Genomic DNA, 9,827 nt, shown 5'->3' on the forward strand with positions numbered 1-9,827 from the left:
ATATATGAAATCTTTGCTCTTTAACACTTAAAGAGGTCTTTTGCAGTAATTTATCTTACTAACCCCTGGACTGTGACTTCATTTTTAAAGAATTTAAATTATAATTCTGCTCACACACACACACCTTTTCAAAAATCCACTAACTGGGCAAAATGAGCCTAAATTCTACTATTCCAGTGAGATTTTTAAAAGCCACTTTGTTTCTCTACACCTCAGCTTCCTCATCTGTAAAGTTAGATTACAACCCATAATGTAAAGTTATGGTAATGAACAAATTAGATAGGTTAAATGAATGAATGAACAACTCATTCACTGAGATGAAAGAATGCTTTAGAAAAGCAATTTTTAAAACTTATCATTAGTTGGATTAATGGTGAGTTGAATCACCTACAGGTTCTCCAGCCTCTTGCATCCTCTTATGGAGTAATAAGGGTCCTAGGGGTTATTTAAATATAGGTAATCCCCAGCTTACAAAGAGGTCCCATTCTGACAGCTCCCTCATAAGTCAGTTCTAAAGTAAGTTGAATATCTATTTTTTTTTTTTTCATTATTTTCACCTTTTATTATCAGTATTCTTATAAAGCCGATCTTTATTAGTCTTTGGGAATTGGCATGAGAATAACATCAGCAAATTAACCACTGCAACATCGTATGTAATACACATTTCTAAAGATAAGATGTACAAACAAACAAAAAACAGATGGCTGTAAATGCAGTTGACTTAAATCCATAACTCAAATACGTCAGGGACCACCTATATTCAAAAAACCAAATAGAAACTGTACATTTACCAAGAAATAGCTGCCAAGGCTTATTAAACAATGTATTCACTATCAGTTAGAATTAGATTAACCTGGTAAAACACACTGGTTTACCAAATGCTGTTCAAAAGCTGAGATTGACAGTTATGTCTTGGTTCATTTAAAATAAGCAACAAAATAATTATTACCTACATATGCAACTGGTTTGCCTAAGGTGGCCTTCAAAGCATACGTTTAGTTTTATTTCTTTGTTCATTTTAGGAGGCAGAATTGATGATGAAAGGAGTCTGAGCCCTGGCGGCACAATGGTTAAAGTGCTCAGCTGCAAACTAAAAAGTTGGTGGTTGGAACTCACTAGCCACTCTGCAGGAGAAAAGTTCCAGAGAGCTGCAGCCATGAAGATTACAGCCTAGGGTGGTATGAGTCGGAATCAACTTGACATCACCCAACAACATTGTGAAGTGACTGGAGATCACTGACCTACCTCCACTACTTCCATGAGGTCTCCAAAAGGACTTCAGAATAGCTTCCCACTGGAAGACACAACACAGAAGCTGAAATGTTATTATTAAACCCAACAATTCAAAACCAAACTCATTGCCTTCTAGTCAGTTCCAACTCATGGCAACTGCATGTGCTACAGAGTTGAACTGCTTCATAATGCTTTCTAGGCTGTAGTCTTTATGGAAGCAGATCACCAGGAACTTCCTCCGTAGTACCACCGGGTAGGTTCAAACTGCCAATTTTTAAGTAACTGTTCCTGTTATCGTTAGGTGCCATTGAGTCAATTCTGACTCATAGCGACCCTATGTACAACAGAATGAAACATTGCCCAGTCCTGCACGATCCTCACAAGCCCTGCTACACTTGACCCCAGTGTTGTTGAGGCCACTGTGTCAATCCATCTCATTGAGGGCCTTCACCTTTTTCCCTGACCCTCCACTTTACCAAGCATAATATCCTCCCCAGAGAATGGTTCCTTCTGACAACATGACCACAGTAGGTGAGACAAAGTCTGGCCAGTCTTCCTTCTAAGGAGCATTCAGGTTGCACTTCTTCCAGGACAGAATTCTTCATTCTTCTGGCAGTCTATCGTATTTTCAGCATTCTTCACCAACACCACAACTCAAGGCTTCAATTTTTCTTCGATCTTCCCTATTCCTTGTCCACCTTTCACACATATATGAGGCAATTGAAAATACCATGGCTTGGGTTAGGTGCACTCTAGTCTTCAAAGTATAATCTTCGCTCTTTAACACTTAAAGAGGTCTTTTGCAGTGGATGTGCCTAGTGCAATACAACATCTGACTTCTTGACTACTGCTTCCATGGGTATAGATTGTGGATACAAGGAAAATGAAATCCCTGACAACTTCAATCATTTCTCCCTTTATTGTGATGTTACTTATTGGTCCAATTGTGAGGATTTTTGTCTTCTTTGTGTTGAGGTACAATTCATACTGAAGACTACAGTCTTTAATCTTCATCAGTAAGTGCTTCAAGTCATCTTCATTTTCAGAAAGCAAGGTTGTGTTCTCTGCATAGTGCAGGTTGTTGATGAGTCTTCTTCCAATCCTGATGCCACATTTTTCTTCAAATTGTCTAGCTTCTTGGATTATTTTCTCATAATAGAGACTGAATATGTATGGTGAAAGAATACAACCCTGACACATGCCATTCCTGATTTTAAATCATGCAGTATTCCCTTGTCCTATTCGAATTACAGCCTTAGTCTATGTACAGGTTCCTCATTAGCACAATTAAGTGTTCTGGAATTCCCATTCTTTGCAAAGTTATCCATAATTTCTTATGATCCACATAGTCAAATAACTTTGCATAGTTGATAAAACACAGGTAAACATCTTTCTGGTATTCCTTCCTTTCAGCCAAGATCCATCTAGCCTCAGTAATGATATCCCTCATCCCACATCCTCTTCTGAATCCAGCTTGCATTTCTGGAAGTTCCCTGCCAATATACTCCTGCAACCAATTTTTAATTATCTGCACAAAATTTTACTTGTGTAGGGTATTAATGATATTGTTTAACACTTTTCACATTCTGTTGGATCATCTTTCTTTGGACTGGGTACATATATGGATCTCTTTCAGTCAGTTGGCCAGGTAGCTGTCTTCCAAATTTCCTGGCATAAATGAGTAAGCACCTCCAGCACTGCACTGCTGTCGAAACATTTCAGTAGGTATTCTGTTAATTCCTGGAACCTTGTTTTTTGCCAGTTCCTTCAATGCAGGTTGGACTTCTCCCATTAATACCAATGGTTCTTGATCGTATGCAACCAATTCTTTTTGGTGTAGTGAGTCTGTGTACTCCTTCCATCTCCTTTTGAGCTTCCTGCATCATTCAGTATTTTGCCCATAGAATCCTCCAATATTGAAATTTGAGGCTTGAATTTTTTTCTCCAATTCTCTTCGCTTGAAAAATGCTTAATGTGTTCTTCCCTTTGTTTTTCTAATTCCAAGTCTTTGCACATTTCATTATAATACTTTACTTTGTGTTCTCGAGCTACTCTTTGAAATCTTCTGTTCAGCTCTTTTATTTCAACATTTCTTCCTAAAGTGAATTAGCTACTTTCTGTTCAAGAGCAAACTTCAGAGTCTCTTCTGACATCCATTTTGGCCTTTTCTCCCTTTCCTGTCTTTTTAATGACCTTTTACTTTCTTCATGCATGATGTTCTGGGTATCACTCCACAACTCGTCTGGCCTTGGTCACTGGTGTTCAATGTGTCCACTTATTCTTCAAATGGTCTCTAATTTCAGGTGGGATATATTCAAGGCCATATTTTGATTCTCATGGGCTTGTCTTCATTTCTTCAGCTTCAACTTGAACTTGCTCATGAGCAATTAATGGTCTGCTCCACAGTCAGCTCCTAGCCTTGTTTTGACTAATGATATTGAGCTTCTCCATTGCCTCCTCCCACAGATGTAGTCAATTTGATTTCTGTGTATTCTCTCTGGCAAGGTCCACATGTATAGTCATCACTTGTGTTGTTGAAAAAAGGTATTTTTCAATGAATAAGTCCTTGGTCTTGCAAAATTCTATCATGCAGTCTCTGGCATCATTTCTATCACCAAGACTATATTTTTCAACTACTGGTATTTCTTTGTTTCCAACTTTTGCATTCCAAACATCACTAGTAATAGATCTTGATTTCATGTTTGGTCAATTTCAGACTGCAGAATTGGTAAAAATCTTCAATTTCTTCATTTTTTGCTTTGTTAGTTGGTGAGTAAATTTGAATGATAGTCATATTAACTGGTCTTCCAAGTAGGCATATGGATATTATCCTATCACTGGCAGCATTGTACATCAGGATAGAGCTTGAAATGTTCTTTTTGACAATGAATGTGATGCTGTACCTTGTCAACTTGTCATTCCCAGCACAGTAGACCACATAATTGATTCAAAATGGCCAATACCAGTCCATTTGAACTCACTAATGCCTAGGATATTTTTATGCATTCCATTTCATTTTTGACAACTTACAATTTTCCTAGATTCATACTTCAAACATCCCATGTTCCAATTATTAATGAATGTTTGCAGCTGTTTCTTCCCATTTTTGAGTCATGCCCCATCACCAAATGAAGGTCTCAAAAGCTTTACGCAATCCATGTCATTAAGGTAGATTCTACTTTGGGGAGGCAGCTCTTCCCCACTCTTATTTTGAGTGCCTTCCAACCTGAGGGGCTCATCTTCCAGCACTATATTTCACAGCTCAGTGTTTCACAGCTCTTCATAAAGTTTTCCAGTAATACATCAGACAGTATTTCACTGCTATTCATAAGGTTTTCAGTGGTCAATTTTTTCAGAAGTGTATGGTCCTGTTGTTCTTCCCAATCTTAGTCTGGAAGCTCTGTTGAAACCTGTCCACCATGGGTGACTTTGCTGGTTTCAAAATACTGGTGGCATAGCCTGCAGCCTCACAGCAACACACAAGCCATCACAATATGACAAATTGACAGACAAGTGGTGCAGCACAAATCCTTTCTGTCACTCAAACCAAAAAAAAAAAAAAAAAACTCACTGCCATTGAGTCCACACAGACTCGTAGCAACCCCCATTGAGTTTCTGAGGCAGTAAATCTTTACAGAAATAGATTGCCCTGTCTTCCTTCCACGGAGCAGCTGGTGGGTTTGAACTGCCAACCTTCTGGCTAGCAGTCAAGTGTGTTAGGCACTACGCCACCCAAGGACCTTTTTATTAAGCCCCTGGGCACCCAATTCACCAATATCTATCAAGAGATCATGATATTTAACAAATATACCCTTGTTGTTGTTGTCAAGTGCCATCGAGTCGTTTCCGACTCATAGCGACCCCATGCACAGCAGAACGAAACACTGCCCGATCCCGCGCCAGCCCCACAATCCCTGCTATACTTGAGCCCATCATCGCAGTCACTGTATCAATCCATCTCCCTGAAGGTCTCCCCCTCTTTCGTCGACCCTCCACCCTACCAAGCATGACATCCTTCTCCAGGGAATGGTCCCTTCTGACATCATGACCAAAATAAGTGAGACGAAGTCTGGCCATTCTTGCTTCCAAGGAGCATTCTGGCTGCACTTCCTCCAGGACAGATCTGTTTGTTCTTTTAGCCGTCCACGGTACTTTCAGCATCCTTCGCCAGCACCACAACTCAAAAGCAGCAACCCTTCTTCGGTCTTCCCTATTCATTTTCCAGCTCTCACATGCATACCAGGCGATTGGAAATATCATGGCTTGTGTCAGGTGCACCTTAGTCCTCAAGGAGATATCCTTGCTCCTCAGCACTTGAAACAGTTCCTTCGCAGTTGACTTCCCCAATGCTACATATCGTCTAATGTCCTGACTGCTGCTTCCGTTGGCATCGATTGTAGAACCAAGCAACGTGAATTCCTTGACAACCTCAATCGTCTCTCCATTTATTGTGATGCTGCTCATTGGTCCAGTTGTGAGGATTTTTGTTTTCTTTATGTTGAGATGTAATCCATACTGCAGACTGTATTCTTCAACCTTGGTACTGAAACAAATATACCCTAGGAAAACAAAATTCATAAACAAGATTCTAGTATTGTAGTTTTTTTTCTCCCCTGTGATTTGAGTGAAAGTTTACAGCGCAAACTCATCTTCCATACAGCAGTTCACATACACTTTTTCTCATGACATTGACTGCAATTTCCCACAATGCAACAGCTCTCCTCCCACTTCCTTCCCATAGTTACCTCTTCCCTGTGTCCTTCCCTTCCATGTACTCCTGCTCCCTGAGCTTCCTCCCTACATAGCCCTTCTATTGTCCCATGATTGATCTCTCCAAGGAGTGTATAAAAATATGGAATGCTTCATGAATTTGCATGTCATCCTTGCACAGGGGTCATGCTAATCTTCTCTGTATCATTCCATTTTTAGTATATGTAGTGCAGAAGCAAGCAGTTTTTGTTTTGTCTTGTCTTTATCCAATACACTTACCTGCCTAATGTTCCATCCTACCTCACAGTACCTGCATTTCATTTCAGAAAACAAATCTGCTCAAGTATATTTATTAATTCTTATTTTATTAATTGAATTTATTGCTGCCTTTTCAATTAGTATGAGTCTAATGTTGTTGTATGATCTTTTCACTGAAAAATGTTCAGTTTAAAACAAAAACAAAAAAAGTCTCATGTTCTGACATCTCAAAAAAAACCAAACTCAGATCCGACTCATAGCGACCCCTCCTTGGGTTTCCAAGGCAGTATTACTATGGAAATCGATTGCCCCATCTTCCTTCTGAGGAGTGGCTGGTGTTCTGACATCTAGCCATGTAATAATGATAATTATGCTAAGAGCAGCTGTTATTGAACGTGCATTTCCCATGGATTATTTTATTGCAGTCATTCAATATTCATTTGTTTAATGAATATTTACTCTGGCCTACTATATGTCAGGCACTATTCTAGGCACTAGGAAATACAGCAATGAATAAAACACAGGTCCTTGGACTCAGAGTATGTTAATAATGGTTGCTGTGGAGAACATTAAAGTGGGAAAGAGGTCAGATTTTAAATAGGGTGATCAAGAATGTCACCAAATGTTTGAAAAGACACTTAAGCCTCTTTGTGAAGGAGGTGAAGGAGCTCTGGTGGCATGATGTTTTAAGCATTTGGCTGTGAACCAAAAGGTCAGTGGTTCAAACCCACCAGGTGCAACACAGGAGAAAGATGTGACAGTCTGCTTCCATAAAGATTTACCACCTTGGAAACCCTATGGGGCAGTTCTATTTTGTCCTATAGGATCACTATGAGTCGGAATCAACTTAATGGCAGTGGGTTTGGTGGTGTGGGTGAACGGAGGTAAGGCGAAAAACTACAGAAATATTTGAGAGAAGAGCATTCCAGGAGGAGAGAACAGCAGTGCAAAGGCCCTAAGGCAGCAAAGTCTTCGGTGTTCCAAGAATAGCAAATAGGGCAGGTGGCTTCAGTAGAATAACTGAAGAGAAAAGAAGCCAGCAATCTTTCTGAAGGTGAGCAGGGGCCAGACCACATAGGCCGCGGGCCACTGTAAGGGCTCAGACTTTTATGCTGAGTGGGATAGGAGCTGGCGCAGGCTTGTGAAAGAGTGACATAACCTAACTTCATATGTTAACAGGCTCCCTCTGGCTACTCTGAAGAGGGATGTGGACAGACAACAAGAAGGTCAGCAACAAGGATACTGAAGTAATCCAAGTAAGAGACCAGAATGGTAATGACAGAACTGGTGAGAAGTGATCAGATTCTGGATATATTCTGGAAGATAGAGCCAATAGGACTTGTTAGTGAATTTGTTAAGTGAAGGAGGAAGCTGTCGTCAACTGAGATGGGGAAGACGGGGTGGGCAGGATTATTTGAGTTTGGGAATGTTGATATGAGATGCCACGGGGAGATGTAGAGTCTGCAAGTGGAAATAAAAGTGTGGTGTTTGGGAGAGGCCTGAGATTAAAAATGAAGGCACAATCACTATTCAGATGTTATTTAAAACCATAGGACTGAATGAAATCTCCAAAGGATTGTGTATAGATAGCAGAAGAAAGGTCAAGCAATGAGCCCAGGGGCCCTCTAACTTTGAGAGATAGGGGTGAGGGGGTAGGATCCAGCAAAGGAGAATGAGAAGTAGCCAGAGAGGTTGTTGGAACCATCAGGAGAGAGGGAAACCAATTTAAGAAAGTGCTTCAAGAAAAGGAAAGTTAGCAATTGATTAAATGTGGTCAAATAAAATGAGGACTTGAGAACTGACCTTTAGATTTAACAACTCTGGGGATTTAGATGAGAACAATTTTGGTGGAGTGGCAAAGGTGAAAGCCTGTGGTACCCATTCAGGAGAGAACGGGAAGAAAGAAATTGGGAGGGTACACAACTAAATAGGGCCCTACCAGATGGAAAAACTGCGACATTGACAGGTCTAGTATCCTACCCAAGGTCTCATAGCTGCTTAGTGGTGGATCCAGGATTTGAAGCCAGGCAGGCTGGCTGCTGAATCTCAGCTTTTGAACACCAAATTATGTGGCTTTATGTACCCTGGTAGCGTAGTGCCTAAGGCACTTAACTGCTAACCAGAAGGCTGGAGGTTCAAAAACACCAGCCATTCCTCAGAAGAAAGGTTGGGCAATCTACTTCCATAGTGATACTGCCTCAGAAAACAAAGGAGGGGTCGCTATGAGTTGGGTCTGAATCAACGGCACATAACAACAACAACAACAACACACAACAGACTTTACTTTTGATTCAGAGTCACATCCTTTATCAATTAATATCCCAATAGGTATGCTGAAGAAGCCCTGGTGGTGCAATGGTTAAGCACTCAACTACTAACCAAAAGGTAGGTGGTTTGAACCCATCAGCCACTCTGCAGAAGAAAGACCTGGCAATCTGTCCCCGTAAAGATTACAGCCTAGGAAATCCTATAGGCAGTTCTACTCCACCCTATAGGGTCACTAGCAGTCAAATCAACTCAATGGCATGAAGCTCCTCATTGTAGATTGACCCACAATGCCCTCTACAGCTTGCAGGTCAAGCATACAGCACTTCCACTGACTGGCCTGAGCTCCAAAGGAGGGAAGACAGAATTTGCCCATAAAATAGGATAGCAGTTCTCAAAATGTGGGGGTCTGGGGACCTGTGGGTGTCCCCAAGACCTTTTCAAGGAGTTGATAGGATCAAAGCTGTTTTCATAATAATGCTAAGATGTTTCTTTCTTTCACCCTCATTCTCTCAGGAGTGCACAACAGAATTTTCCAGAGACTATATGATGTGTGATGGCATGACTGCTCTGAAGGTTAATAGAATGTATGCTTGTATATTCTTGTGTTTTATGAACTTCACTATTAACCCACATTAATAAAAGCCCTTCAAGGTCCTCAGTACTTAGAGTGTAGATGGGTCCTGAGACCAAGTTGGCGAATCGCTGGTATAAAAGACTTATGAAGACAGAACCCTCATCTAGATACACTCCTCAAAGGAGCTGGGCTTATATTTTCCAAAAGCGAAAGACTTGTGCTTTCATATGAAGAAATGGACTGGTTTTTTGTTTTGTTTTGTTTTAATAAGCATGCCACTCCTATACCGCAGGAGAGTTTGAAACTATCCCACATGAGGACTTCTCTCTCTGGCTGTCTTCCTAGAGAGAGCCTCCTTCGCTGCTGGAAGTCACCTTAGGGGGCACAGTACTGCTTCCTAGCCTGTCCAGGCAGCCCAGATACAACTCAATTAGGTCACCCTCCCCTTTGCTGAAAGAGCCCTGGTTGTGCAGAGGTTAAAGCACTCCATCGAACCCCCCAGCCCTTCTGCAGGAGAAAGATGAAGCAGCAGTCTGCTTAGGGCAGGCTGTCCTATAAGGTTGCTGAGTCGGAATTCGCTCACAGCAATGGATTCGGTTTAGGGTTTCATTTTCTCCTTTGCTGTTGTTGTTGTTGTTGTTGTTATGTGCCATCAAGTTGGACCCGACTCATAACCACCCCTCCTTGCTTTTCTGAGGTGGTATCACTACAGAAGTAGATTGCCCAACCTTCCTTCTGAGGAGTGGCTGGTGGGTTTGAACCACCAGCCTTCTAGTTAGCAGTC

General features: G+C 41.2%; 1 non-coding gene and 1 pseudogene across 1 annotated transcript; one reads left to right on the forward strand and one right to left on the reverse strand.

The window, feature by feature from the left end:
- The window catches only part of LOC103203823, a 102,228-nt pseudogene that overhangs the window by 91,255 nt on the left and 1,146 nt on the right, over positions 1-9,827 (forward strand).
- LOC122150777 lies at positions 6,080-6,184 on the reverse strand. Its single transcript, XR_006163847.1, has one exon. It is a non-coding gene; the product is annotated as a U6 spliceosomal RNA (small nuclear RNA).

This window comes from Orycteropus afer, unplaced genomic scaffold, assembly GCF_000298275.1.
Source record: "Orycteropus afer afer isolate SDZICR_OR568_19922 unplaced genomic scaffold, OryAfe1.0 scaffold00231, whole genome shotgun sequence".
Classification (NCBI taxonomy): Eukaryota; Metazoa; Chordata; class Mammalia; order Tubulidentata; family Orycteropodidae; genus Orycteropus; species Orycteropus afer.